The sequence below is a fragment of the Vanessa tameamea genome, chromosome 3, assembly GCF_037043105.1.
Source record: "Vanessa tameamea isolate UH-Manoa-2023 chromosome 3, ilVanTame1 primary haplotype, whole genome shotgun sequence".
In the NCBI taxonomy this organism is placed as follows: Eukaryota; Metazoa; Arthropoda; class Insecta; order Lepidoptera; family Nymphalidae; genus Vanessa; species Vanessa tameamea.
The window spans coordinates 4490338-4516538 of NC_087311.1; the positions used below are offsets into that span (position 1 = coordinate 4490338).

Genomic DNA, 26201 nt, shown 5'->3' on the forward strand with positions numbered 1-26201 from the left:
CCGATTGGCCCCACTCACTACACTGAGCATCTACGCTAGGCCGATAGTGCCGGACCGAAACCGCGCCGGTAGGCTCACTGACACACAAAAATACGGTAGAACCACCGAATTTTGGCCGCGCAAATCCACGGGAAGGCTCATAAGACCGGCGCGGTTCGGAGTGACACCTGGCGCGGGCGGGGGGCGGCCCACGCACCGGCCTCGATTCTCGTCCGCCCGCCGCGCGGTTATCACTGCAATATGGCCGCTACTCACTTCCTCGGTGAAGTTCTTCGTTGATTTCTACTCCTGATCTCGATGACGGCGATTTTCGTAACCGTTCCGAACTCGTGCGGATTCACTGCACTTATCCTTATACACATTTTAATGGAAAACCGGGAGCGTTAGCGCTACGCTCCAACGAAACGACCGTTCCGTTCGCTGGCACATTCCGCACTGGCGTCGGGCGCGGGAGCGGGCCGGCGGAGAGCCGCACCCCGCCGCCGCGCGTCCCTCCGCGCGCACTTCGCCTTTTTATGAATGGAAGGCGGCCATACTGAATGAACCGCGTACACGAAGCGGTCGGCCGCTATTTTCGCAGGCGAACGGGGACGGCAAGGGGGGCGGTGGGCCGGAAGCGGGCTGCGAACGCTCGCGGTGCCAAATTTTGCGGCGCGGGCGACGGTAGCGGATGTGCTCGTTTATCGAGCTTCCGGTGAGATCCCCGCGCGGCCGCATCCGGGAATTAGGTTTCCGGTCGGTAAGAGTCGAACCACGCCGCCCACTTTCGTCCTGCAACTACAACTACCCTCACTCAGTGGTAAAGAACATGAAATACGACTCCATTCAGAGCTCTCGATAGTCATATGAAACATCTCGAGCAGCATGCGGAATGTTATTCACGACACAAATATCCGGGTGCGCAAGGAAGACGCGCAAGCGGCCGGCGACATGTTATCGCAGTGGTAATAGGTATACGCGAGTATAATTTTCGCAAGGTTGCAACGACAATAAGGCGTGTTGAGCACGCGGCGTCTCTGTGTCAAGGACGAGCGATAACGTTACGCCATACGAGATGTTGTCATCATAATTTAAGGGACTATAACCAACGACGAATTTCGATAGAGACAGACACGCCGTAGTATTTAAAAACTTAAAAAACCGACTACCAAAATTAAGCTTCATAATGTTTATGGTAAAATAACTATTTAAAAATATATCACAATGTAAATAAAATACAATTATAGACGTAAGGGACTCTCTCCCACTATGGTATAAGATATAATGAACTATATTTAATAATAAGATAAAATCTAAAATGTAGACCAGAATGCATTGTAAATATTAAATATTAATTCATAAACTAGATTGCGAGTGAATGGACGTCACAAGTTAGTCATAGAAAAAATTATCTCTACCTGAGGTTAGTTCTTCTATTGTCCAGATGCAAGCGCCAACCGCATAACAATTGCTCTTAAAATTCCATTTCATTTCTGAGAGTCACTTCAATGAAATAACGATTGCACTGAATCATCTTTTGGTGGTAAATAATTTTTCACATTAAACGAATTTAAATTGTTACATTTAAAAAAATTGCAAAATTATTAAAGATATATTTTTAAAAAGCGTGAGTTACTTTATTATAAACCTAATTTTAATAAAAATCTCAGATACTTTACGTAGCACGACAATTTCATGTCCACAGCTCTTGTTTCGTTTGACTACTTTAGGTAAATACGAGTAGGGCAGTGTAATAACTATGTTATTTGCGTACTTTCAAATCTAACATAGCAATAATAATATTTTCAACACCATACAAAACATGTTATAGATGATACCACCGCCTATTTTTTCTCTAAAGATTACATAATTTGTAAGATCCTTGTTTTGGCGTTTTATATAAAATAATATAATTTTGTATTATCATTACGTAGTATAAAATAAAGTAGTTTCCCGATATCTGTGTCTCAACTACACTACAATATATATAATATACAACAAAAACTACACAACGTATTTTGATGCGGTTTTTATAGACTGATTTAAGAGGAAGGTTTATTTGTATAAAACATGTATAACATAGTAGAGAAACTCTGACAATTTTAGAGGTTTCTAATGAAATGTCGTAAATAAACACATTTTTTTCAAACGCTGTCTGAACCCTACGAGGTAGATCAAAATAATGTACTATATTATTGTGAACCTTTCTTCCTATCCTTTACTTTTTATAAGAAATAATGGCTTATTTACGAAGTGATTTTAAGCATTAATACTTATCCAATTAAGTATCTTAAATACATTGTGCATTTAATATAGATCAATATGGCCCCTTACAGCATACAATTTAAATAAATATTTTCGAAGATATTACAGATTTAAAATGCAGGGACATAGCGGTTTCTATTGTCTGATGACAAAAAAGCTGTGAACATTGTAAATAAAAATTCTGTAGTATATTTAGAATCAGCATTGCACGCGTGCGAAGCCGGGGCGGATCGCTAGTTAATAACAATTTAGATGATTAGTCTGATCTGTCTGATCATTTTAAGCTTATTAGTTTTACATATTTTGAAAATAATCATTATCTAATTTTGTTGATTATAGTCAATACTAAAATTATTATATAAACACTCTATTTTCTCCAATATATATATCGCTCTACATATTTATTTTTCTAACATCATCATATTTATAATTATTGTAATACTTTACGGATTCGCAAACTATTTCAAGTTTTATTTCGACCGAAACATTGGGTTGACATGTGTTTAAAATGATTGATTTTTTTTTAAGGAATCTGCATCCGGATCGTTGTATTTTTTGTTGAGTTAACGGTAAGGAGAAAACATACAGGAAGTATTATTTTTTTATCGCTTCACAATTTTCTATCGAGAACAAATGATTTATTTATTTCAATTTTAGTAAGAGATCAAATTTTGTGTCTCACAAAATACCACACATGTAGCTTAATTATAAAGTTAAATTACTTTATTTCATAAAGTAATAATTTAAAGAAGCAAATATCTCGATTTATCTCCTAGCCTGTAGCACGCAAAGGAAGCGTTGATGAGTTACACGATACCATTTAAGAACAATGGGTTGACTAAATAGGTATACCATGTGAAAACGACACCATTGACAACCAATTGAGGCAAGGTTTCGTTTCACGGAACGCTAAAGGTTACATCCAGGAACGAACACAATGTGATTCTCATTCTGTTTTTCGTAGTATAAGAATCCTATTACTTAATTTTTAAATGGAAATTTCACGTTTACCTTTTATGAATAAATTAGTATAAAAGTCATAGACATAATAAGAAATGGGTTTACTATAGCTTAGAACTTTAGAAAGTAGAAACGGTAAATATATACATACACTGTTTTATTTTATAAATAACACTATAAGGAGCCGTCAATATGGCATTTCCACTGGTAGGTGTGGATGAGTCAGATTTCATTGTTCCATTTTATATAAGCCCATATAAGAGTTATACCATAAATGACAACGTGGGCTGTTTAGACTTAATAAACAAAACTATTTCAATATCCGCGTGTATATAGAGCGCAATGCCTACTCGAATAAGATTCGAAAAATATGTTTTGATTGTAAAGTATTTATGAACGTGGGCCTCGATAGAAATCAGGTTTCGTTTGTTATTCTGGAGGCGGTGCGCCCGCGTCGGTCGAGCGGAAGCCTTCGCCTCCGCCGCGCTTTCCATCCGCCTCGGCCCGAGCTGCCGACCGCAACCAGTGATCCTATTGACAGTATTATCTACAACTATACAATTAACGTTTAATGAAACTTCATACACAACTTCATAGAAAGTTATTTCAAGATTATCTAAATTTGCTACACTTCTTAAATATGAGATTTTATTTATCTTATTACAGCTATATCTAAGCATGTATTTATAATTTTTGATTAATTTCTCATTCCATTTTAAAATACAGACTATGTTATGAATTTCAGCCATTTTGATGAATATTGGAACAATATTAGTTTACACATACTATATGGATAGTATGTGTAAACTTCACACTGACTTCGTTCAAAGGAGTTTGTATTTATTTTCGATTAATATAAAATATATAGGCTTACCGTGTTAAATAAGACGTGTTCGTAAGGAAAAATAAACAAGATAAACTCAGTCCTACACGCATAGTATAGTTAGCAACAAAGTTTTTGAGACATAAACATCATTTATTAATTTATTATAATAATTTTGAAATATTTAATGTAAGACAATGAGATCCACTGTGGCGCTAGTTATTATCTTTCGATTGTTTTCTCAAAATATTGTGTTATCTTTGAACTTCCTTCTGAAGTCAAATAAAGTTATCAGTCTCGTTTTAATCGTAATTCTTTTTAAATATATTTAAGCTTTGACAATTAGCGTTATATATACACGAGTATATTACGAAATAAATTGTCTGGTTACTTAACAACGATAAATAGTATTGTTTTGAACACGTATTATCTTTTGCGAGTATGAGAACCGATAAGCGGTTCATAAGAGAGTTGTTTGTCTAAAATTACTATCTCAGTGTGTGCCCAAACCGTGTGATAACTGTCCCAGTACTGAAAGTCGCGTTAGGCACACTATTATGCCGGATGTGAGACCCAGATAAAGGCAACGTATAGAACTACTATTTAGACTATCTATGTAAACATATTACGTACTCTGTCGATCCGACGATAAAAAAATATAAAGCATTCGTTATCCGCGCTCCGAGAATTCTGCTAATGCTCTTTCTTGGAAATAAACAAAAACAACATGAACTGCGCGTCGCGCCGGTTTTCGCGGATACTCAATTTTTTTGCAACATTTGGGATGTAAACATGTTTGGTTACATGACAAATTAACACATGGATGTTTGAGTGTAAGCAGGAAATAAGATGAAAAAGTGAATTGGTTAAAAATCAAACGGATACGCGTTCGTAATATAACAAATTCTGATAAATGTATCTTTAACTGTATATCAAAAGCATTTCAAAATGTTTTAATGATGAAACGAACATTATACTACATACTCTACTTTACTGCACTAAAAAAACCGTAAGTTGATGTGTGATTTCGGTTATAAAAAATGTGACACTGACATCGTAATATAATATTTTAATGTAACAATATATCTAGTATATGAACAAGCGTTACGTAAGAACAAAAGTTAGAATGAAGGATCTCATTGAATGGACGCTGTCGCGCACGACTCACTCCATTCATGGCACGCACTCATCGACGATGACCTTCCATGCCCATGCGGTTATTTAGCGACGGATGTGTGTAGTAGGTAGCAAAAATTCGCTCACGTGACCGATCTGATAAAACGCTCGGCGTCCATCTAACGAATTTGTCAGCCTAATATCCGTCACGTCACGTCACGTCTGTCATGGGAAGATGGAACATGCGCTGGATGAAATTCTCGTTTTAATTGAAGGCAATTATATAAATTCCACGTAGCGGTCGAGTGAGGGCGTGCAAGAGGTGCGGGAGCGCGGGCGGCGAGAGAGGCAGTCGACCTTCCGTGAGGCCGTCCGCGTCCGGCGCGCTATAGCCCGCGCCATCACCTCGGCTATTACGAGTCCGGCAAGCGCGGAGCGCAGGAAGCCACCTTAATCACCGACACCGGCTCACCGGCTCGAATGCCCCCAACAACAATCACATCTTAACTTGACGTCCAACGGAACGGTTCGGAGTAGATGCCGCCAGGCATGTTTAAAATTTACAGATATTTAAATCAAAATATTCACTGTTTATGGTACTACTTTTCATATTTATAGCTAAAGTATGTAAGTAGGTTAAAATATCTGCTTACGTGAATATTTTATTAAATGGATGGAATGACCTTAACAGCTAATAAATTATAAATCAAATAAATTAACTTTTTTTTTTAATTAGTTTAGCCGAAATTAATTAATTAAAAATCGGATCGTTATTAAATATTATTCATTATAACCAAAGAGCAAAGTTAAATATGTATGTATTTTCCTCATATGATAATGTTTTATTTGTTTTGTGATATTCCAAAGTTCGGAAACAGGACGGTTAATAAAATACAACGATAATCCTGTACGTACGTCGTACAGAGCAAACGGCGAATAAAACCTATTGAAGTAGAATTTCAATGACCCGGAACTAAAAAATGTTTAACTTTTTATTGCCAAGTCTTTCTAAAAAGTGAAATTGTACACGTTAATCTTAAGAAAAAGGCGTACATACATCCTTTTTAATTTGATTAATTTTAAATCCTTACTAGTATTCCTCTTATAGTATTTATGTCGTTGACAATAATGTTTTTTTTACAATAATATATCATTGTAAAATATTAAAAATTACGGTTATAAAATTTGAATTATCTCACATTTATATGTATGTGTATGTAGTAAATAATAATTGATTTGCGCACCATATTAGCTCTTAAAAAAGAATAATAATTTCGTTATTAGTGAATACCAAACGAATGACGTGTTCATCCAGGATGTATAATGTTCACACAAAAAGCAAAAGTAGCTGTGACAGAGCTAGTGGAGCACTCTGTTACGGCCAATGACATCACTTTCCACCACACCACAGACTAACATTCTACTCTATGACCACACCATAGATCACAGAGTTGTTATACCAGTCTACATAGACATGTGAACTAAAACATTTTTTGTGCTTCATCAATAGCAATCGTATTGTTGCTACAGATCAAATTGTTTGTATCATAATAACACCGCATTAAGCGCTTTTGTTTTTTCGGTAGGTTTCGTGCATGATAGCAATCGTATAATCAATTCTATAGGATGCTAGCAACGTGCTATTAGATACCCTTTTTAAATGGTAGGAGTATTAATTCATTCCCATCGTATAAAATCCGTTCGTGGGAATTGATTTTGCTAATAAAAAGCTACGTAGAAATGGCATTTCTTGCTTTTGAAAATATAACGATAATGTTAAATTAGAAAAAAGTGCTGATACAGTTCCGTATTCATTTATAACTGATATAAGAAATATGAATATATGTACATATATGAATAAACATTATTAATTTTTTTAGATAAACATTAATTCATTTCTAGGATATTCAGTTGAGATACGAATTAAAAAGACTAATCAAATTTATGACTTTTTTTCTTCATGTCATATTTTGAAAGTATATAAAGTAAGTGTTGTATTACAATTAATATTAAACATATATATTTTTAATATTCCGGTATTTATTAAATGCTGGAATCTTTGTATAATAGTGAATAATTGCTTTTAAACAAATTCTTTACTGACGAGTAAAATCATCTTTTACAGTTTAGGTTAAACAAAACTAGCTCAACCTACTGCGCTGACGATCATGTCATCCTGGTAGATCTCAGCCATGGTAACAATTTTGTAAATGCATTTGTAAAAATTCATTGTTAATGAATTTGTTGAAGTCAAGTATCTTTTCCATTTGAATATTATGGTAATTATATAGATCTATTCATTCACGCACCATTCCACGTCAAATTATCAGCGTTTTCATTAAATTAACAACCGTGATCTACTTTATCTTTTTTTGCTGTGTTTCCTCTTATTTGTCTCACGTACACTAACGGCTGTTTTCACTAACCCATCTAAGATAACGGATAGATCACTATCTTTGATTATCAGTTAGAAATTATCTATCTTTAATTTTCGTTTCACAATCAAGGATAAGTGTTATCTACCTTTAACCAATGACATATTACTTTTTCCCTCTCACTTATCTAAGTTTTTTGATCGTTTCGTTTTATTATAACTACGACACAATGTCATGATCAATAAGGTATTTAAGATACTTAATTGGATAAGGATTAATTCTGTATTGCTTAAAATCGCTTTGAAAATAAGTCATTATTTCTTGTAATAAGTAAAGAATAAAAAATGGTTATTGTGGGTTATCCCTAAGAGATCGACGTATACGATAGCGAACTTTTTATCGTCATTTACCTTTTTAAGGTGTAAAATACTGTAGTACATTATTTTGATCTATCTCGTAGAGTTCAGCTAGCGTTTGCAATATAAGCGCAAAAATATGTGTTTATTAAACAAAACCGCATGAAAGTCCGTTGCGTAATTTTAAAGATGTAAGTATACACAGGGACACACAAACAGATGTAAGCGAATTTGTTTTATAGTATGTAGTGATACAGTAATCAATTATTTTAAATACAAATAAAGTATATACATAATATTATATAAATGGGTTTGTTTCGTTTTATTTACTATGCTTTTTAACGAAGTCAATAATGAAACAAAACGTTTTGACAGTTTGTACTTTGCTTTTCGGCTGTTTGTTTTGTTTGTAAATATTTATGCTAACGTATCTAATGCATGGAATCGTAGTGCCAAAGTACGGGCAAAAGATCAGATTTGCTTATCTTTAATTACTGAAATTAGGGATAGATAAGGTATTGAAAACGGCCGTAAGACAATTTGCATCACGAGCGTTAATCACTCATACACGCCGATGCCAATTTCAAGTAGAGGGGCGAACCTTTGTGCGTGAATAGAATATTTTAATAACATATTGTAATTATTAAAAAAAAGCGTTATGGGAAAAATATATATTTTAGAAAGTTTAAAAAGGGCCAAGTGGTTCCGAATTGGGCCCCAACGTGGTTAATCCGGCCCTCCATGTGCGTGCTGACACAAGTGCTGTCTGATTCATTCCCGTAATCCGATGAAAAGGCAAGTCCGACACCTCAAATGCCAATAACATTTTATCGGCGTGATACGTGGTTTTTACGCAGGACCCGAGGATTTAACGGATATACTTTATTCGCGTTTCACAAATTCCAAAGAGACCTGTTCATATAGTTCCTTGCCCACTGCGAAACGTGAATTTAAAAAACGAATTGATCCATTCAGCTGCTGCTGTTGCAAGCTGTTGAAACGCTTCTATTATGTACTGACCAATGGCTCAATTTACTTACATTTGTTTAACTATTACGGGAATCGGAGCAATGTCATTTTAAAGAAAAATACGTATCGTTTATGATAATTTTAAACAGGTATATGTATAAAAAGACCAGGTATCTCAGATAATCATAGAACGGTTGGCAACTAGCTCTGTATGGAGTAGTGATTAATGATTTATAACACATAACGATGGTGAACACGCACTGTACTTTACGTAAACAGCACGTGATTTTTTTTATATCATATTTTAATTATATCATGATGATCAGTTGAGTAGTTAAAACATGAAAACACTTTCGAATTTGAAATATAGGTTTGAATTATTAAAAGGAAACGAATAAATTAGCAGATCAAACGCACAATAGGTGACCCGATGGTACGTAACCTTGGCCCAAAGACAAAATTATATAATATCAATAAGAGATATAATATATCTCTTGCATGTGCTGCCAACACTAGTACTTTTATAAATGATTATGCCTATAGTTACATTAGGTCATTCACCTCGGCAATACTGATGACTGAAATGATGTTGGCTACGAATTACTAAAACCCGATAATTGGATAGTTAATACTTATTCGGGTCTGATTTGAAAGATAATTACAATTTCAATATACTATTTATGAAAAACGCGTAGCAGTCCACAGTGCGTATATGTCAATTGAGGCGGCGACGCGGCTAGGTGCGGCGCCGTGGGCGAACAAGCCGCCCACGCGATGCCTGCGACCACGCCACGCAAATTCCGAGCCCACACCTGCGTACCGCATTGCCACACAAGCCTCACGTCCAGGATGTTCAAGCTCATTAATACGCTTTTTTTTATATTTACCTTCTAGCTACCATCGGAACTGCGCTACTTCAAAACTAATAATAGTAGATAAATTATACGATATTTTTTTATTTAAAATATGAAGGTATGTAACGAAATGTATTATCCGTTAGCATTTAATGACATTTTTAATCTGTCCATCAATTTTGCGTACGCAGTTGTTTTAATATAACATAACATGATATGCTTATATCCACGATCCCTTCGCCACCACGCGTCCAGCTAATTGATCCCGACATCTGTGTTCCACGTTTTCTTATAAATTCAAGTCTCATGTGATATGGACATACACGATGATGGCGAATGTATTCAATATTGACAAGATAGAATTGCTCATATGTCTGAGTTTTGTACGCTTAAAACTTTCCAATATAAGTACATTAATAATATATTTTAACATTTTTTATTTTGTATGACTCTGCGATTGTTACATCGTAGTGATCACAAGCAATAGTCAAGCCGAATAAAATATATAGATATAATAATAATAAAAATATAAGTCAATGCCTATGATATTACAGTATGAATATAATTAATATTTATTTTAGCTGATTAACTCCAATTGTATTAAAAGTGAATGCAAATATGATTTCAAATGTATAACATACGAGCATATATATTTTATAGTGATTCTTAAAAACCTACTTATTAAAACATATAATAATGATTACGTAAAACTTTTTACAGTAATTCATATTAAATGTAGTATAATGTTCAAAAATCTTGATTGTACAGTTACTCGGTAATTAAAAATTATTTGGTTAAAAATTATATTCACGACAATCAATGTATCGATGACAATTAATTATTCTTAAGGCGTATTATGAGGCAATCTTTGATTAAATACGTAACGTCCATTTGACTACTAAGTAATGAGTTGCAAAAAGGAATATTAATATTCTTTAGTAATATAAACTCTAATTCTATTAGATTAAAGTTTAAAGTAATCATTTAATCATAATATATAGACATTCATTGATTTTCTTAGTATTGATTTTTAACCATTTCAATATAAATGGATTAAATGTCATACATAATTCTTCAATGAAGTGTTCTGTATTTACTTGCGTTAATTGTAAATGGTATTTACTTACCTACATTTTACGCAGGGTCTGGCATAAACCTGTAAATTGACAAATTATTTTGTTAATATGAATTAATTTCAATAATTATTTTAATGATTGACAGTGTACGCTCGACACTTGGTGGTAGGACTTTGTGCAAGTCCGTCTGGTTAAGTACCACTCATCAGACATTCTATTGTTTACTGATTGACGTGTTTCAGTTTGAAGAGTGAGTGAGCCAGTGTACAGACACAAAGGTCGTAACATCTTAGCTCCCTAGGTTCGCGGGTCATTGGAGATGTAAGGAAAGATTAATATTTCTTACAGCACCAATGTCTATGGTCAGTGATGATTACATACCATCAAGTGGCCCATTAGCTCTGCGGTCAATGAATACTTACTATAACTTAAACATACGTAAAGATGTTATTTTGGTACTAAAGTAAAGTTTAATAGTAATGAAGGTTGATTTTTATTAAGAAAGTATATTAAGAAAAGTATCAATTCCGTAAGGAAGACTAAACAGATGTGCTACATGTGCGGAAAGAATATATTCAAGGTCTCCGTACGCGTACGTAAGCATCATAGCATGTCTGCTTCAAGAAGGTCAACCTGTGTGTTGCGGACAACAAAAACGTTCATTTGAAATAAAAATATTCATCATGAATGAATAAACAATTCCACGTTCATAGCGTTAATCAATGAGTTGCATGCAGGCAACAGTCCGAGTCGATGTCGAGCTCATTGATCGATCGACTCGATATACACCACTACAGGCGCACGGCATGTGTACACGGTGCTCACGCGCAAAGAAAACCGGATGGCGCACACTGGAACGCCTTTAGCTGTGTGCGCTCGTGAGCAAAGGATTTCCTACCGTCCGTCCCGCGCCCGCGCCCTCCGCCTCAGACCTGTTGCACTGCTACCGGAGTTACGCCGCATAGTTACCAGACTTGATATGCCTGCTCTCCGCGCCTCGCCCGCTCGCTCGGCCACTCGGGCCCACGCACACCACCGCGTTTCGAACACTTAATTATCATGGCGCACTATTCGTGAAATTGTTGCCGATCTCGTCTGCTCTTATCGACTGCCGATAATATCTACTGTTGCAATTAATTTGAATATGTAACCCGCTCGGCTCGTAATTCATGGAGGAGACGCGATCGTAACTCACCGGATAGTAATTATTTCAGAAGCAAATATTGTCACTTTGAAAAGTTGTCTGTAATTCTCTCACTACGATTATTTTATTAACGTCCCATACCTTAAAATGTAAATGCGAGTGTTTTTATAGCATCATTAATTTGTCGCTGCTAGTGTCGTTTAGAGAAACGCATTACAATATCTAATGACATTTATGGTATCTCTTTCGATAGTATGTAATAATCCGTTTAAAATAACCTGTACTTAAATTTAAAAGCTAGAGGGCCCATAAATTGTTATTTAGGTACAGACATCGGAGAGTACAAGAGGCTCTTAGGAAGATTTAAAGCGGGATCGATATTCATAGCTAGTAACAGTAAGTAATGAATAATGGTAATCACTTCCACGAGGTACATATTAACTCATTAATCAGCAGAGCCTAATGACCGGAAACATAAGTCGCAGCTCATGTTTGGTTTTATTTGTAACTGTAGACACTAGATAGTATTTTTTAGTTTATATTACTACTCGAATAAATAGATAATTGTTGAGACGAAGCATTCACGTGGGACGACGAGCAAGCAAACTTGCATCAAAAGTCATTCTATCATTGGTTTTGCTTGACAGATCATTGTATGTTTTTACCCTTTGACTATTTTATTCGTGTCATTCTTTTTTTATATACTAGGAGATTAAATTGCAGGAATGTAGAGACGTAGAGAAAGCTACTCATTCAAGTTTAATGTATTCTGATCTTTATCACGTATAGGATAATTGATTTCGTGGTTTATTTTTCATCGCGTGTTTATATCGTGTGCTATAAAGAGGAATGCACGCATATAATATGTACAATAAATATGTTGGCCACAGCGACACAAGCGTCCCAATTGCCTCAAGCTCTAAGGCTCGGTGAAAAAAACAGGTAGCGCCGTCCCGCCGTATCGATCTTTATGTTATTTTTTTATTTATCTTTTTTATCTGGGCCTCCGCTCCGAGACTCGGACCCGAACGGAAGTTGTAACGATTTTTAATCGCACCAAGTATCTCGGCCGGCCGGTTCGTACGCCCGCTTTCGGACAATGATTTTATATATAGATATATATTATTTTTTTGTAAACAACCACCGGAAACGAGCAAGAGATCTCGGCGATTTGGAACACATATCTTCCATTACGTCTCTCCGCTCTTTGTAACAATGATAAGGTGCAGATAAGAGACCCTGAGACGGGCGGGGGCAGCCGACGTAAAAACAATATCGACTGTCGCCATTAATGAGGTCTAATCTACTAGCGAGCGTTGGAAACTTCATTGATGCCAGCCCACAGGCCGCGAGCAGCATCAATGTCAGCCTCTGACTCGGCACAAGACGAGTGAAATGCGACGATGTATTTTAGTAACATTTTTCTGCCAATAGTGAGACGTGGGCGCGCGATAATGGCCCAAAATATCCACATTCTCGACGCCCACTGGCACCATCGAGAATATTACTCCACAGATAAATAATTCCGTTTGATATTATAATTGAATACAAGTAACTTATAATATCAAACAGTACTTTGCTGGACAGTTTATTACTGTCGAAAAAAGTACATCACTCTAGACAAAAAATATTCAAACAACAATAAAAAATAAAAAAAACACGTAACTTATTCTATCACTATTATTTTTAAGACTTAAATAACTGTTCGGAAACATCGATAAACAAATAAAAAACTCAGCGAAAATGAGATTCAATCACAATATTAGATACTTGGGAAGTTGAAATATGGCGTAGGTATTCACGAAATTGTTCGAATTGTGAAGCAGTCTTTCGTCATTCATACTGGAGTTAAATTTAATTTATAGCTTCATTTTTAATTTGAACGAGTTGTTTTTTTGCATGTCAAAGAATTGAGAGAGTTACCAAACGAACATTAAATTCCAGAAAAGGGTAATCATTGTCATGCTTTATCAATATATTTTTTTAAGGAAAATTTCTATAATTTTATGAAATTATATTTTTTTAGATTAAAGTCTTATAATATAGAATACAATATTATATCGTTGTTAAAATCTTTGATATATATTTTTTTCTTTAATATTTTAGCCGTTTATAGCGTTTGGTGCAATCATCATGATCATACAAATAATGAAAATTCTCCTTTGCGTGTCTTTGACTTTTACAGTACAATGCACAACTTTGTGCTCAGTCCATTCCCGTCCGGCATTGCAGCAATACGTCAAGCGTGTCAAAAATGCCACATTCCCTTGTATTATGTAAAACACTTCAAGGCTAATTAGCTCAACGTGTAGTAACAATTCATTTCATCAGTGAGGAGTTTTGTTATTAAAGTATTTGGGTATTTATTTTAAAACGAATTCTTGTTTTCGTGTCAATTTTAATGAGGTAAGCACGAGAACTCCTATTACTGCATTGCACATTGCGGCTTAGAGTCTATGCAAATATGCATGATGCGTTTTCCGATTACAGTACAGAAGCAGAGGATATTATAATTTTTTGAAGCCTTAATTACGTCATATTATGTCATTGATGTTTATAATAAAAACAAGAAGCTTATTTTGAGCAGTGATAGAAATAAAAAAAGAGAATTGTTTTGGTTTTGGTATCTCGCAAATAGCCATATTAACTATTGGCATTTAATTGGCACTTAATTTGAAATCACAGACTGTAATTTTTTATTATTTGTATAAATTAACGGTTCCCGATTATTGATACTGAGAGAATAGTTAGTAATAAAAATAAAATGACGCATTTGAGGCATCTATTAGTACATAATTATGACCGTTTAGTATTACTTAATAATCACTTCTAGTTTAAGAGCACTACATATATTTCACGGCGCTGTTCCTCACATAATCATGCTTATAGTTTTTTTTTTTTTAATATAGAATATATAGGGATTTCTTAACATGACGTACAGTGGAAGTGCTCGGCTAGCAAACATCAGGTTATTTTAGACGTGACTTCCGTTCGCTCGCCTATCAAATCACGCTACGACGCTAATTTTAAACTCGCTTAAGTTTCGAGAGTACAATCAAAGGTAATTCGTGGCATTGTTAGTCAACAATAGAAGTGCAGAACATATATGTATAATTCTATATTACATAGTAGTTTCACTTCTTTTTTGTTTTTCTTATTTTCTTTTCCCTAAAACTGCTATACATTGAAACAGATATTCCGCTATGTTAATACGTATATTGCTGGCCGTTTTTAAGTTCTCGTCACAAAATTAAGTAGTTGCACTTCCAGAAAGACACAATATGTGCTTGATTGTAATGTGCTATTGATTATGACGAATATATATTTTTTAATAACGCTGAGGTGACCCAGTACACGAAGACAGAGCAAGTATCACGATTTCAAGTGCATAATCTGTGCTTACGAGACTGATAGTCTGGTTGGTCTAGTGACTAACTATAATCCCTGCCTGCCTGCAGATTCTCAGGTCCTGACCAAATGTTCAACCAGGTGTTCAACCATTAAAAGATTATTCAGTTTTCTGTCAAGATTTTTTTAGTAGCCAGCCAGAATCTAAAAATTGACAGTGCTTATAGTCCCGTATCTTGAAAAGAACGCAAAACTATTGGTCATGTGACTAAACTCATTCCGGTCCCATCAGATTATGAGATTGAGTGAATGTCCCGTGCACTTGGCTCTTATGAGAATGGTCGTCGTGTCCATTTTTAATCCATGGGACGTCAATAAAAATGTCGTTAGGAACTAACATGTAACAACGTATTTAACAAATGTGTGGCTTATACGTGCCATTCCGCAAAGGAATAGATTTATTCAGAATAAAAATGGGATAATAAGAATCAGACCTAAGAGATAAAAAAAAAACATTTGATCTTTACAACAAAATCGGTTAATCTTTTATTCATATTAAAATAAAATATTTATAAATTAATTAAAATAAAAATATATATAGAAGATATATAAACCAATGTATCAAAATTGTGTATCAATTTGGATTAAATATTTTTAATTTGAGGTTAGGATTTTATGTTTAAAATAAATGACATAGTGAAAACAGCATTAGCTAATTATATAACGATAAGGATTTAACATCTATAAACATACTTTTAATTGCAAAGCGTTATTTATTGCTCTAGTAGCTTACGTCGCGTATTGAGTTCTAAGCCGCCTTTCCCACACTAAGAGATTCATATAAATACCTCACATCAATAATAAAAGATTAATTAACGTATTAAAAATATACATGTAAAAATTAATTAAAACAATCTGTTCCCGCGACTTTTCTTTTTTTGGCAAATATTAATAGTAAAAGAGTATCTTTGTCAATTATCAACTCAGACTACTATAATAAATATTACCAGTAAAATTAATTTATTTATTTATTGCACTATACTTAAATATACATAAATAAAAAATATGCGTCAGACCACTAAATTTTAAATACATCCACAGCAATTTATTTAAGTTTTTAACAAATAATTCTTGGTCAGACGTAAAAGGATTTAATTTTATTATGAAATGAAAAAAAAATGTTTTTATATTAAAATTAATTGGCCTTTTTATTATGGCAACTATAAAGTTACGAGTATGACTAAAAACTCATAATAAAATTGAATTTAATTTTATCATACTTAATTCAAAATTATCGAAAACCAGAATTGTACAATCTAAACACAAAATAAGTAGGTTGAAATAATGAAACATCTATCATTAAACTTAGTTGAAACCTGTATCATGTACGAGTACAGTAACTTTGAAAGTGGATGTTACTATTTAAACATATCTGATATATATTTTTAACGAAAGAAATGTCCTTACTAATCACGCCGGTTGAAAACTGTTATTGTAATAAAAATTTACATTAATGGGCGACAATGACAAAAAGATATTTTTTTTTAATATTTCTGAAGGGGAGGCAAATTGGCTCTCGCATGAGATCAGAGATTAGTTAAGAAGCGTTCTGTCGCTGTAGCCGGCGCCAGTTATATTTATATTCCTTTGAAACACCGCCCTTGTGTTTTCACTCAGTTTACTTAATTCCCCTCTTCAGCTTTCCGTTGTAAAGATTTTAAAACAATTTCTTTTTCACTTCGTCATAAAACCCTAAATTATGAATATGTTTATACAACATCAAACTTATTCTATACATATATTAAAAAAATTACTAGTTTTTAAATTTAGAAATCTTGTTTCAAATAAATTACTCGATCATAGTTACCAAAAATTAGTTGTAATTGTTTTAAGTACTTAGAGATTAAGTACCTAACTATAATAACCCAATATGAAAATGTCTAAGATACGAGTACACACTTCAGCTTGTGCTAATCTTAAACATCTTTCCTTCTTGTCCTTAGCCTGTCCTATCCAATGAAAATTTATTTCCATTAAATATATTATATTGTAAAATGATTGTAAATATTAAACTGCTAGGAAAATTTTCAATTATATGATTTTAAAAATATTTAATACATGAATTTGATGTTCAATATTATCGCAGAGATCATAGCTGCGGTCACAGCGAACGAACAGCGTGTGCTGGAACCAGTTTGATTTAATCATCATAATTGCGTCCCCCGTTAAGCCTTATCCCGGATTTAACCGCGACAACATACATTATATGTTATATAGATTGCGTGATTCTTCTATAAAGAAGCAATTTATGCTCCACAATGTAAGATTGTTGATCTCTCGGTGAAAAGCGGCAATGTATGCCACCAGTTGTTTTATCATCGTAATTGCGTGTCCCGTTAAACGTATCCCCAAGAGTACCATGACATTAGACATGAGATATGTGATACGGCTTCTTGATACGTAGCTTATAGTTGTTGCTTTATTGAATACGGAATGTTAAATAATGGGTGTCTCTAATTTTATAAACAATTATTGCTTATAAATTCAAAAATATAGAAGCTATGTGGTTTCATATACAATTTAAAAAAATATAGCACACTCACCCAAAAAACCTTTCGATTGAAAATTACTTTAACTTATTTAATTTTGTTGCAATTATAACATTTCCATATTTGCTACTATGCTATTACATTGCTATAGATGGACGATTTTTAAAATTTTAAAGAAGTATTATATTTCTATATTGTCTGCAATAATACGTGAAATATGTTCGAAAAGTGAGCTCTCTTGCAACCTACCATAGTATTACAGTAAAAAGGTTTGGTCAAAAATTAAAAAGGTTTTATATCATATATTCCATTTAAAATATAAATACGATATAAAAAGTCCCTTACATTTGTATCAGGCTAATAATAAGAATATAAAATAAAATTATTAACAATACCTGAAACTACCAACTTACGTTTATTGATTTACAATAAAAAATTGCAAATAACACAAAAAACCCGAAGTATCAGTTTGTAGCCAGCGAACCGGATGTGAGTCCATTAACGAATTTAATGAGTTGAACGTTTAAAAAGAGAATATTAACGATACAATTTTAATATTTCAATTTTATTTTTAATAGCCATGTAGTCGTAGCCATATTAATATTATATTGAGAGGTATGCTTCGTTTGCTTGTTTATTTATATTTTACAGATTCCAAACACATAAAACTTGTTATGTTTATATGCTAATTATTTTTAAAATTATATTTTAATAAATTGTAAAAAATCTGAAAAATTACCTTCGTTAATTACATATTTATGTTTATGTTCACAGATAAGTTATTTAAATAACGACAAAATAACGACTGTTATGATTAAAGAAATGGCGAAAAATAACGATTGTTTTTTGTGTCGAAATAATAAAAAAAAAGTAATATATTTTAATAATATCTACTTAATATAAAAAACAAGCGTGAACAAAAAAAAAAATGAGAGCACTATAGTCTGAACACAGACGGATTAATATTTAATGTATTATAATATTTATTTAAATATATGTATTTATTTTTAAAACACATTTAGGTATAAATTTGAAACACACGTGCGACGTTTGTACGAATAGTATAAATTTAATAAACACTGTGCAAATATTATTATTATTATTAAAATTAGATTTTTTTATTTATTTTCGCAATATTCGAGCTAAGAAACATCGACACTCGTTACTTTGATAAAGTGACACAATGCGTTATCTGTGTATAAACGACAAGAAGAAAAAATATTTGGTCAGGTTTGTTCCTAATAGTTCCTATACTATATATTATAACATCTATAAAGTTACAAATATTTAAGTATGTTATGTTTTAATTAATATTATTGTAAGAAATATATAAAATTTTATGTTTTCTGCTACAGCAAACGCTTATTTAAATAATTTAATTTTATTAGTATAATTTAAAAAAAATGATTTGACATTTATATATAAATCAGACATACACTCATGCCCAAATAAGTGAAATAAAGTAGATAATTATTTTATATATATAAGAAATAATTTCAGTAATAATGAGTTCTGATAAAGATCTGATTGGTAAAGACACCAGTCCCATAATTATTACAATTATTTTAAGGTATATCATTTCTAACATTATGCATTCTTAACAACTTTTCAAAGAGATAAAAAATAAATGACCCAGCGCTGGGCTAACACCTTATTTTCTTTTTGTTAAACTTACACACATGTGGCAAACTTTATTCCGCCTTGTATGCAGGTTTTCTTACTATTATTTTATAAATATTAAAAACCTAAATACTACCTCTAATTTTCATGTACTTGACATGAAAAGTAGATATTGTATTTGCAGGGCTTGAGCCCGCAATCGACGGATAAGATTCTCGAGTTTTAGTTACGAGACCGTTGCAGCTCTTCAAAGAAATGTATCTTAACTTTATGAAACTTTAATAAAATTAGTAAAATATATTTTCTAATATTACTACCGAAAATTGTCCAATACGCTAACATATGCTAGTTTGTATTATTTAAGGAGGATGAAAAACTTATATTACATATAATATAATATGTTCATATACCATGAGTGTTCACAAAATAAAACCGTCACCCATTATATTTTTTGCGTTTATGTCGAACGTCGACGATATTCAATAAACATTAAATATTGCACTGAGCTTCGTTGTAGATCTAAAAAGTGCTAATAGGAGCAATCCTTCGGTCAACACTCTCCAAGGCCATGTCGTACGCGGAACTCTCGCATCGAGATTCAACAAACGGAAACTTAGTAAGAAAAAAATAGATTTTTTAAGTGTTGATGTAAACTACGAGAGTTGGGCAATGTTAAATAAGTTACTGGGGACAATTTGAGGTCGTACGCTACTTTAGATTTTTACGATCTGATAACAAACTCCTATTTACCTAATATCGAAATGTAAGTTTATCGAAATGTAATAAAATGTATGTATATGTTATGTCCACATCGTAACGATTTTGGCTTGCGATATTAGATATAAGATATTGTCAAGATTTAAGTTCTAAATTATGATAAATAAATAAAAAAATGATATGTTTAAATATTACTATAAGTATGCCTTTAACTTAAGAATCAATGTGAATATTAAGCACATTTTTTTAATACGTAATTTCAATATTATGTATGTTTTAAATGTAATAATTAAAAGCTCCATATTTACATCGAGCACATATTAATTTTACATAACGTACAAAGACGGTAATTATTGATCCGTCTAACGCCAAAAGCGTCTTATACTTTCCTTCGTGTATTTTTCGAATTGAATCAAATATTCTTAATCCTAACTTTCATTGAGGCGTGCTGGGAGACGGCGCGGGCGCAGCGCGGGTGACAGTAAACAGGAAATGTCGTAGCGAGTTGGCAGCTTTTCAAGCGACACGTGCTTGACGTCGGCGTCACCGCAGCGTCGCATACTCGTGACCGTGCCCACTCTATGGCTGTATCTTACATATTTACGGTGTTGATTAACATTAAATAAATTTAATAATAATTAAGATATCTACATATCGCACCAAATAAAGATAAACTTTACAAAGTTATTTTATTATACACAATATTTATTATAACATATAATTTAGAAACCAATTTTTTATATTAATACGATTTAATAACAACAAGTTAAGTACCTTTAATAATGCAAAATAGATCCGTGCATTTTATAAAATATCAAATAGAGCACGTTATGGAAGTCAAAACATAGAGTATTTTTAAAAAAACGTACCTAGATACCTATTATCACACTTTTTAATCGAGAGCTCAACTCGAAGACCAAAATGCCATTTAACATAACTCAACAGTGTAACTAACGAAATAATATCCGTTCCACTGTCATGTAAAGGCTTATTTTAGTGACCGGATACTCGAATAGGCACATGAATGGTTTTTAAATTTCGAATGTCAAAAAAAACTGTTAGAAAAAGCGTCGACTAAACGTACCGCACGCCACATGGTCAGGGTAGGAACAAAAGGCACGCTTGAATATGTTCTACAGATGTGCTATATTATGGTATAGGGTAGGGTTGTCAACAGCGTTAATTAATGTAATTATTATTTTTATTATTTGACTTAAAAAAAATTGATTTCGAAATTACTTGGCCGTTATTATTTTTTTATAAAATCAATAAGTATTGCACAGATAAAAAAATAGATGGGTAGATTCTTTTATATGACTGATATATAAATACGATTGATTTTGTCTATACTTTCATATTATTTTCCTCGTGTGAATCATCACAATCACCTGACATTTTTATTTTTACTGATTGTTTTGACGTTACAATATGACACAAATTAATAAAACTAATCATTTTTTTTACCATTCATATTCATATATCATTTTTTGATAAAAATGATATATATATGAAGTTAATATGCAATAGTAAATATAATTATTTTAGTTAGAAGTATTTTCTTAAAGTTGAATTATGTAATATGCATTTAATTAATGTATGAAATCTTTAAATTTGAGAGATTTGTTCGGAATTGTTAACCCTATCCGTTCTTGGAGTAAGAACAATGCATACCTTCATATGTATGAAGTATGACATCGTACGATACTAGTTTTGGCGCGATGAGTTTCAGTTCATTTGTATAAATGATTTTTTTATTCTAGTCGTAAAATAAAACCAAAGTTATATTCTTAATTAACAAATGTCTCTACTTTCATAACTACAACAATATATACTTTTTAATCAGCACGTTTAACTATATAGTATTTTATCTACCTAATAGGTCGTTATAAATATTGTTTTGTTACCGATTCAATTTAAATTATTATCCATTTCAGTTACAGCTGAAGAGTAAATCGATTAAAAGTTTAACATCTCTCTATAAAGACCAAGTCGAAATTAAAATCTAGATTACAGTTTGTAATCTAAGAGCTAAGCTAGTCTTCATTTTAAAAACTCTGTTAATATTTCAATGGACAGACGGTTCTTGTTCTTGTTTTTATCTTTCGAATTATAAGACGCGTAAAAATAAGCTAGAGTTAACATAATATCATCGCATTTTTAATCTTAAAGCACAATTAAACGCAACCGTCTACTTACTCCTTCACTTAGAAGATATAAATATATATAATGAAGTATATGTATTACAATAGGTACCTATATATTAAAAAAAAAATCCGAATCTGTTGTTTAACATGCGACTTGGTCCGTTTCTTATAAAATTTAATTTAATCGATGTCAATGTTATTCCTCTAAGGTGAAACCTAGTAGTAGTATTTTACATAACACAAATGATTTAATCTTTTGTATGAACAAAGTATTTTAACTGACAATTTCGTTAAAAACTCTTCAATGATGATTTATTATTAAAACTAGATATTGGTACACTGTCTCTAGTATTCTGGCAGATAATGAGTTAGTGTCAATTTGTCAAATACAATGATCGCTTATGAATGAATTGGTGAATGACAGTTCGGCCATGTTTGTTTACGCGTGCTCATCGCTCGGGTGTACTCGGCGGCGGTCGGGCGCGCTCGCGCTGGAAATAGCACGCACAACGTCGAAGAGTGCGGTCGACGACCCTGCGCCCTGCCACACCGAAATATTGGTAACATCAATCCTTTTCGATTACGATATGGGGGTGTCAATTATGTAATGACAATTATGCAATGAATTTTATAACTGCAGAGAATTTTATTAACGTTTTCAGCAGAACTAACATTACTACGTCATGTTTCTTTTTTAAATTGTTGAATGGAAATCGATTCAACTTAATAAAAAGTGATTTTATTTAAAATAATTAGGTTTAATCAAATTGTAGAAAGTATAAATTTTAAATAGTTATGTTAGCATTCAAAATAATTATACAAACAATTTAAATTTGTTACAATTTAACTATATTCTATTTTATCATACTTATGCAAAATACCATTGAACTAAATATGTGAACGTTAGTAACTTATTATTATTTTACAACAATTAAAGTTGTAGTCTTGATTTTTAATAAATACTTAGTATTTTTTTACACAATATAATGATGACGTTAAAAACGATTGCTTAGTAGCTAACTGGAATATGAATGATAAATCGATGTAAACTCACACGGAACAAATATGTACTGAAGAATAATTTTGAGCAAATAAAAGAAAATAGTCTATCCTTTTATTAATTATTAAAAGTTAGTAAGTTTAATTTATAGTTTTAGGTGTCAGCTAACACTTTAAGAAAACAATGATATTAAAAAAAAATAATAATAAGAAAATAATTATTAAAAAAATATTAACATTTTTACTATATACAAATAGTTTTTTACTATTTGCTTTTGTAATACGCATAACTATAGCCAGCTATTAAACATTGCAAGCAATAAATCATTATTCGTTGATAATAATTTGTAATAATAAAATAATAGGCGGTATAATTTCATTAACGGGGGCGCTCCTACGGCGGCCGCGCCAGTCCCACACAGGCCGCACTGAGTGGTTCCTATACAGTACCACCTACCAACACCCACTATTGAAAACTTGCACAAGCAATTCCAATTCAAAGATCAAATTCTTGTTATAAAATCGTATTCGTGTATAAAGCAATTACTTCAGAGTAACATGAATTTTAGAATATGAAATAGTTGTATATTTATAAGTAGGTACATATATATGTCTATACACACACACACACTCATATTAAGTATTGTTTATAATAATGTATAATAATTACTTTGAAATATAAGACAATTATGTTAATAATCAATATTCCATTAAAAAGTTCTAATCTTTACCCATATTCAAACTTACTATTTAAAATATCAATTGTATTTAATAAAACCATAGAACATTTTTAGTATTATATATTAATAAAAACCCCTTTCCAGCAGAATTGTTATAATTTATTTTTAATTAAGTATTTATAGTGGTTCTATTTTATAACCTACCATTAACATACGTACAAATTCCTGTATTAGGTTACAGGAATTTGTATTTATTATGCTTAATAGTAGTACAATAAAACCGATGGAAATATTAAGTTGACTTCACAATCTGCGCCTACGCATAATAATAATAATCAGTTTCGCAAGGCGATGCATGGAGGTTGGTACCAAATTCTTAGCCCACAGCCACACGTGGGCAGGTGGAAAGCGGAGCAAGGCATTATGCAACTGTTCAATATGGCCTGCACCTTATTGGATGCGAAAGTTGATTGTACCAAAATTGAACTTAAAGGTAAACAAAACAGGTATCAATATTGTAAAATAAAGTAATAATTTTGCAATAAAGTACAGATCCAATTGTAGCCGTAAATGCTTCGTACATCATTTTTAAAATAAGAATAAAAATGTAATACATTTATTTATAACTTTATAATGAGTCCTGCTTAAGGTAAGTAGAAAGTAAAGTGAGATATTTTAGGGCTGATAAAGTTATTAGTGAAACTTAATCGCCCAATATTTGTTTCGATTATTATAATATTTAAAGTAACCTTAAGTCGGTTTTCAATAAGAATCGTTCGCAATAATCGAATAATTAAAACGTAATTTGTTCTTCGATAATTTTGAAACGAAATCGCTAAATATAGTTATTTCGTAGAATTACATAAAATATTATATAAACTGTGGCTTCCCGAGGATTTCTCAGAAATCCAATCAAAACTGAACTCATGAATTGATATTTCGAAATTTTGATTAAAAACTCTCGGTGTTACATTGAGAGTTTGAACGCTAATAATAAATGTGTCTTTAACATTTTGTTAAATCGGAATTAAATAAATAGTAATTTGATTGAAGTACCTAATTTTGTTTATATACAACTTTTATACCGAAGAACAGACTAAAAACTATGTTAATATAATTTTCGTTTATATTACATTCATTGGATTTTTTTATGTACTAATGTTATGTTAAATTAATTTGGATATATTATACATACACTTGAATATTAGAACACTATTTTCATTATTGACATGATCGTGATAGAATGATCTATCCGATCACTATCATAAGCATGTCATGTGCATATTAAAATAGATAATAGTGTACATTAAAAGTAATTAATTAGCACAAAATCAATAAACGAGACTACATGGCCCAGCGGTTAGAATACGTGAATAATATCCGAAAGATGAACAGTAACAGACAAGCCAAGACTGAATTTTCAAACTTGTGTTTATAATTCATCTCGTGCTCGGTGAAGGAGAACGTCCTGAGAAAGTTTGATTTGACCAAGTGTCGAATGAAATTTGTCTACGAAAGGAGGCAATAGTCCTACATAGGGATTTTTTTTTTCTATATGATATCGGTAAGCGGTCGAGCAAATAGGCCACCTGATGGTAAGTGGTCACCACCGCCCATAGACAATGGCGTTGTAAGAAATATTAACCATTCCTTACATCACCAATGCGCCACCAACCTCGGGAACTAAGATACGTCCCTTGTGCCCGTAGTTACACTGGCTCACTCACCCTTCAAACCGGAACACAACGATACTGAGTACTGCTGTTTGGCGGTAGAATATCTGATGAGTGGGTGGTACCTACCCAGACGAGCTTGCACAAAGCCCTACCAGCAAGTGTTTACAGTTTACAGGCTATACTTTACTATATAATAAATTATACGTTATAATACAATTATAAGGTACATATAATTATTGTATAACAGCTGTTTATGTATATGTAATCAACTTGGTACTTAAAAATATGATCAAGTAAGTTTTCCAAACGGACTGATGTCAAATATTATAATATCTTCCTTAATTTTATTTCCGAGCCATGCCTTGCTTTGCTAAAATGATGATTTGTTTAAAAATACCCATACTTGGATAAACAAATAATGACGTAAAACGATGCGAAATGTTGCGAACATAACGAAAGTCCTTAGTCCCTTTTTTAAGTATTATAAAAAGAAATTTGACCACCAAAGAGTTTTTATCATGAAGTTTATTTCCTTATGTCTTACTTTGTGT

At 32.6% G+C, this 26201-nt stretch overlaps 2 protein-coding genes across 5 annotated transcripts in view; one reads left to right on the forward strand and one right to left on the reverse strand.

Annotated features, from left to right (window-relative positions):
• LOC113397191 (large ribosomal subunit protein bL27m) overlaps positions 1 to 26201 on the forward strand; it is a 221623-nt gene that overhangs the window by 104985 nt on the left and 90437 nt on the right. The window lies entirely within an intron of this gene.
• LOC113397264 (protein sprouty) overlaps positions 1 to 26201 on the reverse strand; it is a 38373-nt gene that overhangs the window by 4933 nt on the left and 7239 nt on the right. For 3 of the 4 annotated variants that reach the window (XM_064218184.1, XM_064218177.1, XM_064218175.1), the window contains exon 2: positions 10825 to 10853. The gene's annotated coding sequence lies outside the window, so the exon portion shown is untranslated. Of the gene's footprint in view, positions 1 to 255; positions 503 to 10824; positions 10854 to 26201 lie in introns of those variants that run through there. The other variant, XM_064218173.1, reaches the window with a different exon arrangement.